At 47.3% G+C, this 19905-nt stretch overlaps 1 protein-coding gene across 2 annotated transcripts in view; it reads left to right on the forward strand.

The window, feature by feature from the left end:
• Nucleotides 1-7973: 7973 nt before the first annotated feature.
• LOC146199716 (uncharacterized) overlaps nucleotides 7974-19905 on the forward strand; it is a 72364-nt gene continuing 60432 nt past the window's right edge. For both annotated transcript variants that reach the window (XM_084595212.1, XM_084595213.1), the window contains exon 1: nucleotides 7974-8169. The gene's annotated coding sequence lies outside the window, so the exon portion shown is untranslated. The remainder of the gene's footprint in view (nucleotides 8170-19905) is intronic.

The following is a 19905-nucleotide window of genomic DNA, read 5'->3' on the forward strand; positions in this document are numbered from 1 at the left end:
GGCTTGGCTGCAAACTGCGACATCGAAGAACAGTCGCCTTCTTAGGTGGAGCTTGATTTTACAGCAGTACAATTTTGAAATAAGATACAAAAAGGGGAAGTTAAATGGGAATGCGGACGCGCTTAGCCGCTCTTTCTAAGCGGTCCGAGATGTTCCTCACCATGTATCCAAATTGATAATCAGGTTTTATTTTTTTTTTTCTCGTGCGCTTGTATATGTGTGACTATGTAAAGCAGCACGTTTGGTTTTCTAGGAATACGTGGGTCCTGAACGTCTTGAGAGTGGGCTTTTCTCGAACAACAATGGCAGTTTTCTTTTAACCTGGTCTCTTCAGACGGGAGCCGAGTGCTTGCTTCGACATGAGGTTGAGTTTCAGACAGCTCGAGCAATTTGGCCTACAACAATCAAGACAACGCGACAAGCAACAGCGAGCTTCAAGCGTTCACGTGCAGGCCATTAAGTCGTCTCTTCATGCAGCAGCTGGGACTGCTGCCCTCCGAGTCTCTTCTGGCGGGGGAGGAGGCTGTTACGACCAAGCATCCGCATTTGCGCGCTCTATTGTTCGCCTGTGGGCATGGATAAGTTTTGTGAATATGTGGTGATGGTCCAATGGCTCTAAGTGAGCCTGTTTCCAGGAACCCTGTTTTGTAAGCATGTTTTGCTTTGTGGACAACCTGCAAATGCCAAATTGACCCTGTCAAGAGAACGTCTGGAAAAACACAAAGAAACGTCCCCCTGCGGGAAATAGCAGGAAGTGCTTTCTTTCTTTTGTTCACCCTTCCAGTCGAGAAGTACTATCCTCCAGTGATGAATGCCTCCTATCCAAAGGAGACGACAGAGTGACATGTCCGCTGACGTGCAGGACAAGAAAGGAGCATGACTCATACGGCCATTAAGTGATTTCCCGGGAATGCAGGAAAGATTTGCTATTGTCGAAAAGGGACCATGTTGGGAGCCCTATGCGGCGCCACGTGCACTCGGGTTTCTGAGAAGTAAAACCCCTTGTCAGAACCAGCCTGTGGTTTCTTTGCTGAAGAATAGAAATGTACCTCCTCTCCTCGCCGTTCCCAAGCTTTTCCCGCCAACAAGTGATCACGCCCAACGAATGAATGCCGGACCAGTCAGTGCTTCAGACCATCAGTGCAGTGATGTGTTCGATTGGATGCCGATACCTGAGGGGCGTGCCCTGGATTTGGTTGGTCAGCATCTTCAGAGAGGGGCTGGACATAGGGGGTTTTTAAGGACGCTGCAGAGCACGAAATGTCGCTCTGGGCCCTGGGTAAACGGCTCATCCAGTCGCTTCTCGCTATGAACTCTTAACGCTTGCCATTTTGCTGATGTACCCTTCTTTTTCGTGTAAATATTGTAAATAAGTTTTCTCAAAGTGCCATTAAACTTGCTTGTACATATTTTACCAACTTCGAAGATTCAGTCCTTCTTCAACCCGGAGTCTCTGCACGCTACCAAGTGAAGGCCGGGTCGCCATAGCCCCAGCGTCACGACAGGCCATTCGCCCGACCGGCTGTGCTTCGCGCTGGTGGTATATCATACATGGAAAAATTAATTTTGAAAAGGAATTAAATTACATTACTAATTACTTTGCCGAAAATCGCAGAAAAGTAATTGCATTACATTACTCATTACTGCTCCCCAAAAGTAATGAAATTACATTACAATTACTTCTACTGAGTAATTCATTTCTTTGAAATTACTTTCTAGTTTCCATAAATGCAAGAACTAAGTTAGGCTATTAAACAAAACTACAACTTGTTCTCCAGAGTATTCTAGTTGACTATAGTTCTGCTCAATTCTGTCTCCTTTTGTCAATCCATTACGCTGGCTTCGGTTTGCAGCACGTCGTTTCTGCTTTCGCGCACTCTACTTTGTTGTCTATTGAAGGAGTGATGGCGCACTTGTAGTAAAAGTAATTTCGAGAGGAATTAATTACTTTGCTGCGAAATTACTACCAAAAAGTAATTCTCTACGTTACTAAATTACCAATCTGAAAAAGTAATTCATTACATAATAAATTACCGAACAAAGAATTAAATTACAGTAATTTCATTGTTGTAATTCAATTACTGCATTGTCTTGTGGCTATAGCTCCATTACGCCGGACCTCTGTACAGGCGGTTTGGGCGATATTTTCCCGTTATTTTGGGCGCAATGCCTCCTCCTCAGAGGAATGAGACGTTGCCCGGACTATTGGTTCGGCGCGAGTAAGCTATGAAGTAAAAGTGAAAATGTGCGACAGTACGGATTCATATACACAACTGGAGTCGCACGACGGCCGACGCTGTTGTATTTCCTGGAAGGCCCGACCACATAGCAGCGTTTCTTCGGCGCCTCGTCTGAGCCTCGTCGCTCGGTCCGCGTCGGAGAGGTTGAACAAACATGCATGACGGCCTACGAACTGGCATCTGCAAGCCAAGGCATGGGAGAATCCTGGAAGTTCGAAAAATTGTCCCCCGTCTGTAGCTAAAATCGTCTTATTCAGCGACGACGGGAACTTACTGGGGAGGGTAGGGGATCGCAAAGGGTACAAAGGCGCAGGCATGCGCGCGGACAAAAGAGGCGCTTTTGCTTCCACGAAAACGAGTTGCGCCTGTGGCGGTGGGTGCTGCAGTACCCATGCTTGGCTTCTCATTGATCCCCACCTGCAGAAAATTGCCGGTGTCGACGCTAAGTTCTGGCACGTCGCCAGATACCTGCGTCTTTGCAGAACTGCACCTCTGGCGACGCCGATAGCCGAGACGCTGAAGAAATGCTGCCATGTGGTTCGGCCTGAAGTGACCCATGGTGATATCGTCAGCTATTTAGTTCATTCCTCCAGCTTTGTAGGCTTGGAAGAAATGAAGGCATTCAATCATTAGAGCCGCACAACTATTTCACCAGCGGGTGAGTGAGAAGCCTGACTGCTATGCGCCTACAAGATGAAAAGCGCTTCTGCTCGGAGATGTAACACGAAATGGTTTTAAGAGAATGAATCGCCGCGACTTGAAGAAGAAGAAAAAAAAAAAGTTCTCACTGTATCGCCTACATAGCCATTTCATTATATTACCTTCAAGGCTGCTCAAGCGTTACACTGAGTGGAAAGAAAAAATTAGCTAAAGATACATTTACGCAGCACGGATTTTTCCAGTTCGGCGCAGTTTTTGACATAAGAAAAAACAAACAAACAAAAAAAAAGAACAAGGATAATTCTGGAGAGAGGAAAAGGTGAAAAACAGAAACTGCTTGGGCTTACTCTTAACAAAACATATTTTGTGAAAAAGTACTGGGGTTTAAATGTAATGTTGAATGGAAAGTTCTGTAAGATAGTTTTCATCGGACAATGGATACTTGCTGCATCCACGACCAGTTTATCTGCTGTGCATGTGCCTATTTTGCTCAAAAAGAAACGTGCTATTCGTGTCTAAGCCGAATAATTTTATCTGCAGGTCAACCACTCTCAGAGGCTCAAGCGATAGCCCTGACGGCGTCCCTGAAAAAAAAAAAAAAAAAAAAAAAAAATTCATTTGCGCAGTTAACCAAATGCGGCAGTTGTTGAAGCACGTCCAAATGGGATAAAATGTGAAGTATAACGCTATAATCCTGCTTCGCCTAAAGAAGCAACGCGACAACAGACAGCGTCCAAACGTATAACAACCTTTATGAGAGTGCATGCTATAGAGCGGTGTTAGAAAGCATTCACTTCATTCAGTTTTCCCTTTCCACTTCTTTGCAAAACAAGTTCCCGGTACATGGAAGCTACCTGTGACGAAGTGCGCTGCGCACACTCGTAAATTCGGGTTGTTGGACTCTGCAGACCAACGTGCGCCGACCTACAGGTGCTCAGCATCTTGGTGCGTTTGCACATATCTGCGATGGTTCTCGGCAGGCGAAAAACGTGCGTGTTTGCCGGCTTATTCTTTCGCCTCGAACTGTCGCTTCGGTTGCAGCGGCCAAATATATAGCGCAGAATACCATTTCGGTTTGGTTTGTGGGGTTTAACGTCTCAAAGCGACTCAGGCTATGAGATACGCGTAGTGGAGGACTCCGGAAATTTTGACCAACTGGGGTTCTTTAACGTGCACTGACATCGCACAGCACACGGGCGCCTTGCTTTTCGCCTCCATCGAAAAGCGGCCGCCGAGCACGGGATTCGATCCCGCGTCCTTGTCAACAGTAGTCGAGCGCCCTAACCACTGCGCCACCCCGGCGGGGCCAGAAAACCATTTCGTAGCTGCGGAAAGATGCAAACGAACATGAAGCAATACAACCTACATGTACGCAGAAATGCACAGGCGATCTGTATGACAATGGTCCGCCAGCATCGCCGACTCGCATTCCTCACTCACCGGAAGTGACGTCGGTGCAACCCATATATGCAGGTAGTTAAAAAACTCAGATTTCATTAATAAGATGAAGAACAATTAATTTTTGGTTTAGGGCATGGTGTTATATATATATAGCGGAATACATGGTACATTATTTATGTCAACCCCGTTTATAAAATTTCTATATCGATACTGTGGCCCTATATATATAGATATATATCAAACGCGGGGATGTCGCAAAGCGACGCGGTGCTGTAACCTTATAAAGTTGGTAGAAATGTACGCGCTGAGGTGGCTCTGTGGCTAAGACGTTCGTCTCTGGAGTAACCGGCTTCGAACCCGATAGCACCAGCCGCGTTTACGATGGAGGCGAAACGCAAATGAACCCGTGTGCTGTGCGATGTCAGCGCACGTTATAATAACGTTAAATTCAGACATGGTGCTAGCACACAAGAAAAGCATGCACACACAGAAGGGACAGGAGACGCGCTAGACTTGCAGTGTGTTCTGTCCCCCTACCTTCTGTTTGTCTTTCTTGTGCATGCGCTAGTGCCATGTTTAAAGAACCCAAGGTGGTCGGAATACTACGGCACCCTTACTCTCTCTCTTTCCGGATCCGTCCTTCACTTATACGGCGCGGGTCAGGTGCCCAAGGAGAAGGTGTGACGGATACACGCGCCTTTACTTTCCTCTAAACAAATTTGCATATTTACTTGGGAGACAGGAGAAATGCACGCGGCTGCAGAAGTAAGGACCTTGAACCAGCTGCGGCTAGACGTGCTCTTTGTATATACATTTGGCGATAGTTTCATGCTTTCCCAACGAAAGAAATAAAAAGTTCTTAACCTGCAGGCTGTCACTTAAATATATTGAGCTGCTCAAGTAACATGCGATGAACACACACATGCACACACTGAACAGTGTACAGCTAGAATCAATATGAAAGGGAACACAGGAGCGCGTGGCCTCCACGCTTTCAAATGCGCTGTCACCGACAGGTGATAAGAATCAGTAGTAGTGTTTACATGAATGCGACAGCTAGCGCATCGCATTCATGCAAACAGGGGTAATGCGCTAGGAAAGCCCATTGCATTAATGCGCCAGGAGGGGCTGGATTTAGAGGGGAAAAGTCGACTTATCCTCTCAATCTCAGTAGGTGACACCGCTTTCCGCCACCACCGCGCTGGAGATGATGTGCTACATGTAAACGCTGTCGCTTCGCATTACCGTGAGGCGCTACGAAATGCGATGCGAGGCGCTACTGTCGCCTTCATGTAAACGCGGCCAGTGTTAAAGACGCATCCGAAGTAAGCTTGGTGGGCTGCTCTTTCCAAGCATACCCTTGGTACATACCATTCTCGTCTTGTGTTGGTGGCAGCGCTTTGCAAAGCGCGGAGGTCACGCGCTCCTGTGTTCCCTTTCATTTTGCGTATAGCTGTACATCCTGTATATAGACGACGTGTGCATAAGTATCTGGCCGTGGCCGTCCATGTTGGACTCTTTAGGGGAATTCGGTAATAGCGGGGCGAGATTTCGCATGCCCATTGTGATTACCGCAACCCTCGCCTATTCATCGCAGCACTCCACGCGTACGCAGTCAGTCCGTCATTACCCTATCCATGGGCCCCCTATTGTAAAACTCTCTACTACTATGCACATGTAAGCGGACGCACTAATACGATCTGTTCATATAGCGTATACATGTATCCCTGTGAATTCATCGTCTTGCCCTAAAAACGCCGCGCCGAACTTCTGTTAATATAGGCGCACACACGATCAAGCGCCGCTCAATGGAGTGTTAGGTCTCGAAAGGACAAAATATACCTACCGCAGATATAGGAGCATAACGCAGACATCCAATTATGGAATGAATTTCGCATACTAATAGAACCTATCATCTTACTCTTGTTGGAAACAGACTGAATGATTTGAATAAATTCCCCTTTTGTGCCCCATCCCGGTGGTGCAGTGGATATGGCGCTCGCGACTGCTGTGCCCATTCAGGAAAAGGGTGGGATCCCGCGGCGGTCGCTTTTCGATGGAGGCGGGAAGCAAGCGCCCGTGTGCTGTGCGATGTTAATGCACGTTAAAGAACTTCATGGTGGCGGAAATTACCCGAGGTCCGCATTAAGCCATCTCTCATAGCCTGAGTCACTTTGGGACGTTTAACACCACATGCACTACAAACAAAACCTCCTGTTTTGTTCTCCTGGAAGCATAACAAGCCAAAGTATATTCTAAACTGCTCCGTGTGTGGAGGATTATGGGAGAGCGGCTTCTCCTTTAATTTTAGGACAGCAAGGCACCGCGCACGGCATTTTATGCATGTCCATACCATATTCAGGGAACAGTAGAGTCGAAATGCTGTTCACTGCTAAACTGAAAAACAGTAAATGGGGAAATATTAGAAAGAGCGCATGGCCTTCGAACCAGGGTGTACAGAAAGGCCTACTAACATGCGCATAAAACGAGCACGCGTGCGTACATTCATGCGTTTGGTGTCCTCAGGGTTTAAAGCAGTGACTGCATGACCACGAAGCAGGCAACAATGTTTTATTATTTTTAGTGGTAATCGGAACATTTCTTTTCTATCGTTTTGCAGTGAACATTGATAAGAATATTGATAAAAACCATTAATATATTTTCTAAAACCCGAGACAAAGAAAAAAATGATTGTCTCCTTTGCATAAAACGATCTGCCAAACAGGCCGCAGACGCTTTCTCTCCGTTTTCACCTGTGCTCGAATCACTAGAGTCCCTCCTCCGATGGAACCAGAATTTAAGCACTGGGTGTTCTATATGCTCACTGTGGAAACAAAACAAAGCTTATTAGCCATGGTCTAGTATTAGCGAAATGACAGTGAGCCTGTAACCTACAATATGGGAAAGGTAGCAAGCAAGAAAAAAAAAAAAAGTCGCAGAAGATTCATTAATTCTCAGGATGCTCACCGAGAAACAAACTTATTTGCGCGAACTTTCGCTAGACAGCCGGGGGACGCATGCAAAAAAGAAAAAAAAAAGAAAGAAAAGAAAAAAAAAAAGGCAGCCGTCAACAAAAACGCATCCCGCGTGAGCAGAAAACGAAACCCATGAAGGGAACAACAATGGCGAAATGGCAGCGCGGTCCTAACAATGACGCACAAAGGGCAGTCAGGGCAGCGGCGACGACCTCAGGTGTATTGTCTTCTAAACGCGCCAGCGCAGCCGGTGCGCGCACTAATTGCGCGCTCCGTCAAGCCAGCCACCGCCGCCGGGTAACAACCTTCAAGCGAGAGAGAGCTCGCCCCACAGCAACGACAGGCACCAAAGCACGCGCACACAAAAAATGCAGGAACGCCGCGCGACGCGGGGGAGCGAGCGATACGAAAGCGGTTCAAAACAAAACGAACAAAAAAATAAAGCAGCACAAGCAGGGGCGAGCGGCGGCGAAGGGGCCCGCGAGGCTCCACGGCATGCAGGCAAGCCGGCTGCAACAGCAGCAACGACAGCGGCGGCTGCTAGCAAAGCCGGCCGAGCCAGCAACCCCGCACGGCTCAACAGCGAGCGAGGAACGCGGCCGAGCGCAAATGCCATTAGCGTCCGCCGAAGGAGCGCACGGTTCTCCCGCGCGCTCCCATTTGCTGACGCGCACCGAACAAAAGCCATCCGGGTTTGGTATCACGTGGTTTTCGTTCACCAATCACGAGCCGTTGGAGGGGGCCTCCTGCTTCTCCTCGGCTCTGCGGCGGGGAGAAGACGGGCCTCACCATTTTCCAGCGGAGCTGCGGCGTCGTGTTGTTGTGTCGGGACGCGCTTCGCAAGGTTTACCTCACTTTGGACCGTTTGTCGGCCTCTGCCCTCGGATCCGACGGTGAGTGCAGAATCTGCACGTTCTCCCGATTGCGCTCGTGCATGCTGCTTGTCGCTGCGACGCTCCGTTCTCGAGCAGCGAGCGATTTCTGGAGCGTCGTCTGCGACCGGTCTCCTCGGCGGCCCAACATGGCGACTCGGAAAGGTGCGGCGCTTGTCGTCTGCTCCCCGGTTTTGCGGGGCTCGCTCGGCCGCTCGCCGTCTCCTCGGCGGTCGGCGCTGTGCGCTCTCAGTTGCGCTGGCCTTCGCTTGGCGCTCTCGAAACGTCGCATCTCACGTCGGCATCGTGGATTAGCCGCTGCGACGTGATTCTGGGAGCTAACCCCCCCGAGCTGTCACTGCTGCCGATCGCCGAGTTTCTCTCATCGGTGTTGTTCCCCGCGTCGACGGCTCTAGCACGCACGCCGGCGCATTGCCGGACGATCTGACTGCTGGAGCAAATCCTCTAGTGCCTGCGCTTAATGTCCACGCAGTCGTTATGCTGGCATGGCGATTATTTTAGCCTGCTTCGAAGAGAGTATGCTGTGCCCCGCTCTGCGGTTGGCGTTTCGAGGACTTCGATTAGGGCATCACTCCAAAGTGAGGCGCTTTTTCGGCCTAATCGTAATTGTTAGCGCCTTTATCTATTTTGGGGCATATAGTATACACACTAGAGGTGCCTGCCACGTAGTCCGCTTTATTGATACTGTCACCGTTCGAGCACAGCGAACTGAACTTGGGCGTTGTGTGGTGAGCGCCCGCTTCACGTGGTGGCACCATGGAGCGTTAGGCCTAACGGCGGAGGGAGATTGCGGACAGAGCTCTCCTTGCTTCGAGCGCTTGTTAGGGGCCCGGAAGTTGGTGCGACGTCCAAATTTCGCTTTAGTAAGGTTTGTGTATAGTCCAATGGTCCCAGTTCAAGCCCCATCTGGGAGTTTCTGGTCTATTTTTGACGCTTTTTGAGCTCTTCCGTCGAAGCACCCGAATGCTTGTGAGTGAATGACAAGGTTTGAGTTCCGAGTGAATGAAGACACTTGCACTCCAGGAACGGGTCTCAACTGTTACACCACCAAAAGGACGACGCACATTAGAAATTTCATCCGTCTCCGATCCGCGGTTGCAACGCGAGAGGACTTTGTCTGTTCGAGCATCAGGCGAGCTCGTCCCACTGGCGGGGTTTCGGTTCTTCGAGTTCTCAGCGCGCTCGTTCGCACCCTGGGTCACCAGCTTCCCCCAATTTGTCGTGTCCTTACGGTTGTTTTTCCAACTGAACACGACCGGTATGGCTCGCGGCAATTTTACCGCACTTTTCGGGCGCATCGTTTTTCGGCCTGCCGCTCGGAGCCGCGGTTTCGCGCCAATTCCGAGCAGACAAGTATTTACGTGAGCACCAAACGTCATTGTGCTACTTCTGGACTCGACTATGGCCTTCAGTTCACTACATTTCAGGCTGTCTCGCACGTTCGACCTTGCGTTTTCAGAACTGATCGTGTAGTGGTATAGTATAATACGTGTTCTGCAAGAGAAATAGGTTTACTGTCTTAGCGCACGCCTGGGCTGCTTCATTCAGACATGCATGGATTCAGCTGTTTGCATGCCGTGAAAGGATGACGAGTCGATGTGGGCTCTGCCTTTTCCTTAAACATTCTCACGTATATATCAGTTCAGTCGTGTCCGACTCTTCGTGACCCTATATGGACCATATCACACCACGTTTTCCGGCCTCTCACTATCTTCCTAACATCACATAACTTCATCTGCAGAGGATGCCATCTAACCATCGCGTTCGCTGCCTACCCGTTCTCCGGTGGCCCTCAACTTTTCCTAACATCAAATCTTTCTCCAGCGACTTCTCTCTTCTCATCAGATGACCAAAGTAGCTGAGCTTTAACTTTAGAATTTGACCCTCATATGAGCAGTCAGGGTTTATATGGTCGACAATATCAACTGATCACATATATGTGTATGTATATATATATATATATATATATATATATATATATATATATATATATATATTATATATGGTGCTTTTGCAGGGTTTAAAAGCAAAACGGCTTATAAATATGGCTGACAACAGAAAGGCCATTTGCACTCATTATGAAGGCTCTCTGTTTTCACGATGTAAACAGCGCAAATAACAAGGGACACAGGACGAGCGCGCCGACTCTCAACTAAAGGTTTATTCGCTAAGACCTTCATATATATATATATATATATATATATATATATCAAATGGATATACAATCCAATCAATGGACGAAAAACACACACAAAGAAAGTATCTGTTCCATCCCCTTAGTCGCGTTTTCGCGGTTTGTTTCTGAGGTTTCGCGGCAACTCCTGCAAGGCGAATCTGCCCTGATCAGTTGCAGATTATGGCTTCCTTCATAATTTTCTCATATCTCTTGAGAGATCAGGGGCTGGCAGTGATGCCTGTAGGCCAACTTGTGCATGTTGAGTGAAGATAAAAGAACAAGCAATGTCGATTACTGATGTCGTCTAAACGTTCATCGCGTATATCAAGGAGCCTAAGGTTTTATTGCGAAAGCACGCGGGGTCTGTAGACCCCCCTGGTCCTTGAGGATGAAAAAACGATGACGAAGAAGATGAACGCTCGGTCACCCGTATCTAATGCTTTCGCTGCGTATTCGGTTCAGATAGCGTTGAACCCTTTTCATTTTTTCGTTAGCCATGTATATATATATATATATCTGCCGACGCGAAGTAACCCCGTACGAGACAAAACCGAAGCAGCAACTACCAACCAGCAGCATTCGGCCAACACTTCGTCTTTTTCGTCGGCAGATATATCTGAGAACACGCATTTTAGGTGCCACCGCATCCTCCGCACAAAAACTAAAAACCCTTTTTCGCTGCCGGTAACCGCGCCATACCATAGCTTCAGCTCACTCGAGAAATGAACAGGAATGCTGTCATATAGTGTCCTTGGCACCCCGATTCAGAGATTGCTACATTATTGAAGGTTACCCGATCATTCGTTTTAAATGTCCGGAGAGAAGGGAAGGATCCCAAGGGTGATGTGGACGCATTTTCTCAAAGGAAACGAAATTGTCGGCATTCTGACACTCTTAGAACGCCAGAATTCATCAGTCGCGTCCGGTCTACCATTTATTGAAGACCCCGGCAAGTCGATATGAACCTTCGCCAAGGAGGTGAAGGCTGACGAGGCCACTGTCAGACGCGTGGTTCATGATAGACCTGCGCTACAAGTCTTATGCTATGCAGAGGGGAGTTCAAGTCCGAGAAAACCATATAGAACCGCCTGAGCTAAGCTAAGCGCCTCATGAACAAATAGCAGGAGAGCCCGGAATGCTGTGATTTTTCTCCGATGAAAAACAAAAAGAAAAACAAACTTCATCCAAAACCAGAAGCTGAACCGTAGAATTGATGGGTGGCTGTGCAAAGGTCCTGAAACAATCCTCTCTTTGATGAGGACAAAATCTCCAGCATCAGTGATGGTCCTGGTGTTGTGAGCAGTGAAGGAGTTGCGATGCCCCCACTTTTTTTTCTTCAAGTAGCAGGGTCAACGCTATTGCTTACACTAAGGTGCTGACCACGGTTGTGAAGCCTCGGATTACTTCTGTGGCACGTGCGAGGCCATGTTTTAACAAGACCCTGCGCCATCCCATACAACCCGAGAATGGATGGCTAAAAACCTCCACCACCGTGTCACTTCAAACACGTGGCCTCCCGCAGCTCCCCAAATCTCAAACCAATGGGCCATTATACGTATATATGACGTGATTGAGAGGGAGTCCAGTAGACACCCACACAACACCGTTGCAGGCCTAAGATGCACTATTGTAGATGCAATGGTAAATGTTCAGAAGACTTATACCTCACCACTGCCTGCGGTCGGTTTCGACACCGTCCGTGATTGCTGCTCTCGGCGGTTTCATATAAATAATAACATTCAATGTTCTCTGCAAGCAGGTGACCCTGGTCTGCTAATCACGTTATATAGTTTCGACATCCATACGCTCGAGCAGCCAGTACTATATAGTTTCGAAATTCTTGTGTGCGCTATGACGTCGGGGAACAAGTATTAGAGACCGCTAGCAGTGAAGCACCCGGGTACACTGCACCCGGGTACCCGATCTGCATGCAGCCGCCACATCGGGCGTTCTCATTGCGCCTCGATCCTTTGAGCAGCCATTGCATATAGCCCTTTGGTGCCCTCGGTCGATCTTAAACATTCATTGGATCGAAACTGCCATGTATAAGCTGGCTATCGCGCCGCTTGCGGCGTTCAACTGAACTGCGTGCATGCGCTAAATGTTGAAACCCACCGGCAAACAAGAAACTAAACGGCGATAATCGCAACTTAATACACATCGCAAGCTTTCGCTGTCTAATACGTGTGCGTGCACCGCCATACACGCATCTTCGGCAGCTCGTCAAAAGCATATTGAGGTGGACACGGGCGTGTATCTGCCATAGATTCCAACACGCGACTCTCTCGTCTCCTCCCGAGAGGGAGCGGAGGCAACGCCGCGCGCTCTGTACTGGCAGCGCCATCTGCCGGCTGTCGCTGACAAACGTGGCGTACGTCCCGTGCGCGAGTGTCTCCTCGATACCCTGATTGAGGTTACATCCCGTGGTAGCCGAAGCTGTATATCTTTGACGTAATGCGAAATAGTATAAGTTGCGTCCGGTGTCGGCAACGGACCTTCCCGGTCGTGGCGCGCTTGTTGCGAGCTCAGCTCACTATCTTCGTCCACTCGCGAATTTCTTGTTTTTTCTTGGATATCTGGAAATTTGCTGAAATTACGCGAAGCTTACATAGATTGGCGTGGCCGCGGGCTCCCTCTATAGGTATACAGCTATACGTATCCGATGCTGGTGCGCGGGGTCATACGGATAAGTTGGAATGAACAGGAAGTTCGAAGAACAGGCGAGTTGAAAATCCGTGGAATGTGTAGGGGGTGTAAAGCTGCCTGGTTGTAGCAAGTGTACGTCAGTTAGCGACTGATGAGAAAACGAATTCTACTCTTTAGTACCAATTGTTTCATCTCGCGCATCGTTCACGGCGATGCGAGAATGCGCCGCTTAATTGTCGTGCTCGAGGTTCCTGGTGGCATGCATGTCATAGAACGAGCGACGTCGGGTGTGATAACTCGTTAGCGATTCGTTTTTATTTTGTTATCACTGAAAGTGTGAATAATTCGCAATATCGCATCATGTGAATACATGATGCGATATTGCGGATCCATCCGTAACGTCGGTGTTATAGCGGTTATGTAAGGACATAACCTCCTTTAAGGCTATGTTAAGGAGGGAGAGATCTATGTGCGCTCCCGATTATAGCGGTTATGTAAGGACATAGCCCCCTTTAAGGCTATGGTAAGGAGGGAGAGATCTATGTGCGCTCCCGAATCGCGCCGTGAGCGAGGCAGCTGAAAGCATGGTGATGGACTGCGCATTGACTGCGATCAACTCGGGTGTTTTGGTATATATACGTGTGAGGTTCAACGTCCCGTAGCGACTCTTGCTACGAAGGTATACACGGTGAAGAGCTCCGTAATATTTTCGACCATGCATCTGGCAACGTGCACTGACATCGTGTACGTTTCACACGGGCGGCTTTTATACGTTTCGCCTCTTCCAGGCAGGAAGTCGGGTTATGCATTGCGGCGACATATATGTCGTAAAGTGCTTTGGCGCCTGGAAGTCGGGTTACATTGCGACGACATATATTTCGTAACAGTGCTTTAGCGCCTTTTTTGATCTCAAGAGGAGAGCACTTTCATGTGTTGCATATAAAACCGCGACCGGCTTTCACAGTGCAACGGACGTGTTATTAGCGCGGGTATCGACGCATCTGCGATACCGCGTTTGTAATCAATGGAGGTCCGTGCCATGCCAATCTCGGTGCTGCTTGCTGCGGATCTGTTACCGCATTTATTAAAGTTTCCGCGATGTGACGCATGGCAGAGAACTGTATGCTATAATATAAGCACGTGGACAGTGCACCCGCTATAGTCATCCGCCAGTTAGACGTTTCTTCTGCGGTCGTCACTGGGTGCCATTAGTCACTTTTCATCCACTATAGCCGCAGAAGAAGTCGCGTAGCCCTCATTTCGCCGTTTAGGCTTTATTATTATACCAGTACGCGATGACTTACGTCAATTCTTCTATGTCTAACAGTTTAAGAAAGAAAGAAGCGTATTTCTTAATGCACAGCTGCTATTCGAGGCTAGAGTGCATGCATTCGGTGGGCGCGGTGCAGAAGAGCGGCGCTTCGGCGTTTGCAGTCGGTGGGAGACAGAAAGTGGGTGTGTTTTGGCGATGGCTTTTCGCACGAAAATTTTCGCGAAAATATCTTTTCCAGAGCATGCAACAGGTCCCCCTTCATGTATGCCTGCTATATATATAGGACTGCCGGATGTGCACATATGAGGGAGCGGCACAATCAATTTCCAGCGGAACATGTGTATGCAGTTGCAAGGGGTCACATGTGCTGCACATTGTGCACTGCTGCCGTCTCGTCCAAGTGCACTTATAGTGAGTGCGCCGTCAGTCCCTCGAAGCTGCAGCATGCATGCTTTCTATACTTCGTCTCACAAGATGTTTGCAGCACTGCGAAATGCAGAGGCACCCCGGTCCAATCAGGATCGCGCGTGCATTACAATAGGCAATTGTGCTACTATACGCGCCTCTCGCCCCCCAAATTGGCGGGGGTGAAAGTAGGAGCACAATGCTCTATTATAGTGCGCAGGGGTCCTCTAGCTGCCTTTCGCAGTGCTGCAGATATCTTGTGAGACGAAGCCCCAGTGCACACACATGTGCCTCAGTCGGTGTATCTGTGCACTACCACGCATTCTGTTCATGCAGCGCGGTTCATTGAGAACTCAACTTGCTCCGCCAACGTGCGCGCACGGACGCAGCCGCGAGGAGGTATAATAATGCGCGGGCGGCGAGGCAACGGCTGCTCGGTTTTCCGGTTCATTCCCCCGCGGCCAACGATGCAGGGGCGCGCCGCGTTCGAGAGCGTGCATACAAGCTCGCACAAAGAGTGACCGAGAGTTCGTGTATGATGCATGCGCGGCGGTGTTCGACAGGGCTGACGGCACGCGTCATGAGGATTGAGCACATTTAGTGTGCTTTAATAATGAAAAGGACGTATGCCAACCTCAGCTGGGCTGTTTGCTGATGCGATTCCGCAAAGCGCGCGGGAAACGAGGCAACATCGTCGATCGAGCGAAGAACTATATCCGATAATTTTCGTGCGACTGTGAAATCAGTTATGGCTGCATGACCATCAACTCAATTCGCGTGGCGCATGGAATGGTCTCGTATTCAATGCACGAAAAAAAAAAAACGCACCTGTGCAGATATGGACACATTGCTACCGTCGCGCGATTAATGTCAGGTTCTTCCGTAAATTTACAGAAGTAGACGGTATTAGGTATAAAGACGGGCACACACAAGGCGCTGGCGAGGTGCGAAGTTTCACTTGGCTTCGAGCACTGTCCATGTACGCCTGCACTACGCTTTTTATTGGCCTAATGGTACGGCTTAGTTAATGGTGTTGAGCGCCCCAACGCAACTCACGCTAGATGCCGTAGATATATAGTGCTTCGAAGTTTAGGCTGCCATGCTGTTCTTCAACTTGCACTGGTATCGCGCAGCACACGGGGGCCGTGATTTTCGCCTCCATCGAAAAGAGGCTGCCGTAGTCGGAATTCGATCCCGCATCCTTCAGCGCAGCAGCCGAGCACCCTAACTATAGTACACCACTGCGTCGGGGTATATCAGACATGGCAGTAATTGAATTACAGTAATGAAATTACTGTAATTTAATTACTTTTTCGGTAACTTCTAATGTAATGAATTACTTTTTCAGTTTGGTAATTTTGTAATGTAGTGAATTACTTTTCGGTAGTAATTTCGCAGCAAAAGTAATTAATTCCTCTCTAAATTACTTTTACTAAAGTGCGCCATCACTCCTTCCATAGACAACAAAGTAGATCAAAAAACAGCGCGGCTACTTGGGACAAACAGAGAAGGGAGAATAACGGACAAGCGCTGACTAACAACTGAAGTTTATTCGAAAAAAGCACAGGTAATATACACTTTTTTTCTTCAAGAACCAGGACGCATGCGCTCCCAAACAAGCATCAGTCTAATCATGGGAATCCAAATATACAATCTCAGTGTCATGCAGAAGCACCGATGGCGTGCTCACGCAACTATCCCCTTTTTTATGGATGTGATAGGCTTCCGATAACTCCCTGGTTAGTTGATCCTTATGCCTGTAGATTACATTAGTGTTGTTAAAAAGAGGTGTGCATAGTTTTTTATCAGGATATCTCTGATCATTATTTAAAGGGCAGTCCCTGTAGTGCAGGGCAAGGTTCGAAGATGGGGCATTTTTCAAAGATGCCTTATGTTGGCGTAGCCGGGTGTTGATACATTTACCTGTTTGGCCTATATACCTCCTTCCGCAAGAAAATTCTATGTCATACACCACGCCTTCAGCACATGGTACGAACTTAACCTGGTGGTTTATTTTACACGACCTCCTCTCGCTTTTTTGTTGATTCTTCATTCTTCTGTCCACTATGGCACATATCTTGGCAAGTTTTTTGGGGGCTGAAAATACTACATCAACACCATATCTTGATCCTATGTTCCTTAACCTATGCGACAACCGGTGTACGTACGGGATGACTGCGTACTTCTTTCTACTGCCCTGCTCCTGTGGCTGAGATCTATCTACCGACTTTAGTTTTCTTAAAATTTTTTTACAGGCAAGTGAGATTACCTGATCCGGATATGCCGCCAATCTTAATCTGTCAATCTGCTGTCCAAAACTACTAATCATTTCATGCTCACACGATTTTGAAAGGGCAGACCCCAAGCACGCGACAGCTATACCACATTTTACCAATTTTGAGTGGGCTGATTTGTAACTAAGTAACGGCTTCTCCGAACGCTGCCGGAAAGCCCAGCATACATGATCTAACTTTAATACTAACCTTAAATCTAAAAATTGCAACTCCTTGGCGCTCAGTACCTCAAAAGTAAACCTCAAACCCTGCCCGCAACTATCAAAGACCCTCAAAATTTCACCAACCTGCCCCATTAAGTCCCCCTGCACAAAAATTAAATAATCATCAACATACCTAAAAACCTGTTTTACACCTACCCCCAAGCTACTTTTTATTGCCCTATCCACATAGCAAAGAAAAATATTACTTAGTACGGGTGCTACTTTTGAACCAATGCACACCCCCGCTTTTTGAGCATACAGTGCACCCTCCCATTCCACAAAAGTCGACTGCAAATAAAACATTAACAGTTCCAAAAAAGATTCAACAGACACCCCACAAGCCGAAATAAACTCTTCTTCATCATTATCAATCGTTATACAATTTCTAACATACTGCAGGAGCCTATCCTGAGGAAGGATAGGCTCCTATCCTTCCTCAGGATAAAGAATAAAATTATTAGAATTCTCTTCCTCAGGATAGGCTCCTGCAGTATGTTAGAAATTGTATAACGATTGATAATGATGAAGAAGAGTTTATTTCGGCTTGTGGGGTGTCTGTTGAATCTTTTTTGGAACTGTTAATGTTTTATTTGCAGTCGACTTTTGTGGAATGGGAGGGTGCACTGTATGCTCAAAAAGCGGGGGTGTGCATTGGTTCAAAAGTAGCACCCGTACTAAGTAATATTTTTCTTTGCTATGTGGATAGGGCAATAAAAAGTAGCTTGGGGGTAGGTGTAAAACAGGTTTTTAGGTATGTTGATGATTATTTAATTTTTGTGCAGGGGGACTTAATGGGGCAGGTTGGTGAAATTTTGAGGGTCTTTGATAGTTGCGGGCAGGGTTTGAGGTTTACTTTTGAGGTACCGAGCGCCAAGGAGTTGCAATTTTTAGATTTAAGGTTAGTATTAAAGTTAGATCATGTATGCTGGGCTTTCCGGCAGCGTTCGGAGAAGCCGTTACTTAGTTACAAATCAGCCCACTCAAAATTGGTAAAATGTGGTATAGCTGTCGCGTGCTTGGGGTCTGCCCTTTCAAAATCGTGTGAGCATGAAATGATTAGTAGTTTTGGACAGCAGATTGACAGATTAAGATTGGCGGCATATCCGGATCAGGTAATCTCACTTGCCTGTAAAAAATTTTAAGAAAACTAAAGTCGGTAGATAGATCTCAGCCACAGGAGCAGGGCAGTAGAAAGAAGTACGCAGTCATCCCGTACGTACACCGGTTGTCGCATAGGTTAAGGAACATAGGATCAAGATATGGTGTTGATGTAGTATTTTCAGCCCCCAAAAAACTTGCCAAGATATGTGCCATAGTGGACAGAAGAATGAAGAATCAACAAAAAAGCGAGAGGAGGTCGTGTAAAATAAACCACCAGGTTAAGTTCGTACCATGTGCTGAAGGCGTGGTGTATGACATAGAATTTTCTTGCGGAAGGAGGTATATAGGCCAAACAGGTAAATGTATCAACACCCGGCTACGCCAACATAAGGCATCTTTGAAAAATGCCCCATCTTCGAACCTTGCCCTGCACTACAGGGACTGCCCTTTAAATAATGATCAGAGATATCCTGATAAAAAACTATGCACACCTCTTTTTAACAACACTAATGTAATCTACAGGCATAAGGATCAACTAACCAGGGAGTTATCGGAAGCCTATCACATCCATAAAAAAGGGGATAGTTGCGTGAGCACGCCATCGGTGCTTCTGCATGACACTGAGATTGTATATTTGGATTCCCATGATTAGACTGATGCTTGTTTGGGAGCGCATGCGTCCTGGTTCTTGAAGAAAAAAAGTGTATATTACCTGTGCTTTTTTCGAATAAACTTCAGTTGTTAGTCAGCGCTTGTCCGTTATTCTCCCTTCTCTGTTTGTCCCAAGTAGCCGCGCTGTTTTTTGATCTTGCAATGCACCAACTAGCTCAGATTTCCGTTCTTCTACAACAAAGTAGAGTGCGCGAAAGCAGGAACGACGTGCTGCAATCCGAAGCCAGCGTAACGGATTGGCAAAAGGAGACAGAATGGAGCAGAACTATAGTCAACTGGAATACTCTGGAGAACAAGTGTAGTTTTTGCATTTATGGAAACTAGAAAGTAATTTCAAAGTAATTGAATTACTCAGTAGAAGTAATTGTAATGTAATTTCATTACTTTTGGGGAGCAATAATGAGTAATGTAATTTAATTACTTTTCTGCGATTTTCAACAAAGTAATTAGTAATGTAATTTAATTCCTTTTCAAAAGTAATTTTGCCATGTATGGGGTATATTAGCCTATATAAATTAATGAAGCTGCACATTAGCATGAGAGTGGCGTGGAAAGTATATTGCGACTATAGCGGCATAGTCTTCCTGAATGCCAGTCCTGAGAACACTTTGCACCGTATACCAGTTACCGTTATACGTTATTTTCGTACATGTATTTACTGGACTGTTCTTGCCTCTTTTGGACAATCGACTCGTTTACTGTTGCAGTGGACGCCTGAAAGAGTATTGGACATAAATTAGTTGACAAGCGGCCTTGTTATAGTCAACATTAAACTAACTATTCCATCTCCCGCTTCGCAAGTGCACTTTTTAGAGCATCTCCTATGCACAAACCTCAAGGTCAGTGGATGGTGGAATTGTGACCTTGAACTCGCGCTGCGAGAAAAACGTCATGCCCAGACACGAAAGCAACTCCGGGCAAGTATACGTTGCCGCGATATATGTTTGTTCTATACGTGTGCTCCAA

This window comes from Amblyomma maculatum, chromosome 2, assembly GCF_055883805.1.
Source record: "Amblyomma maculatum isolate TAMU_Amacu chromosome 2, ASM5588380v1, whole genome shotgun sequence".
Classification (NCBI taxonomy): domain Eukaryota; kingdom Metazoa; phylum Arthropoda; class Arachnida; order Ixodida; family Ixodidae; genus Amblyomma; species Amblyomma maculatum.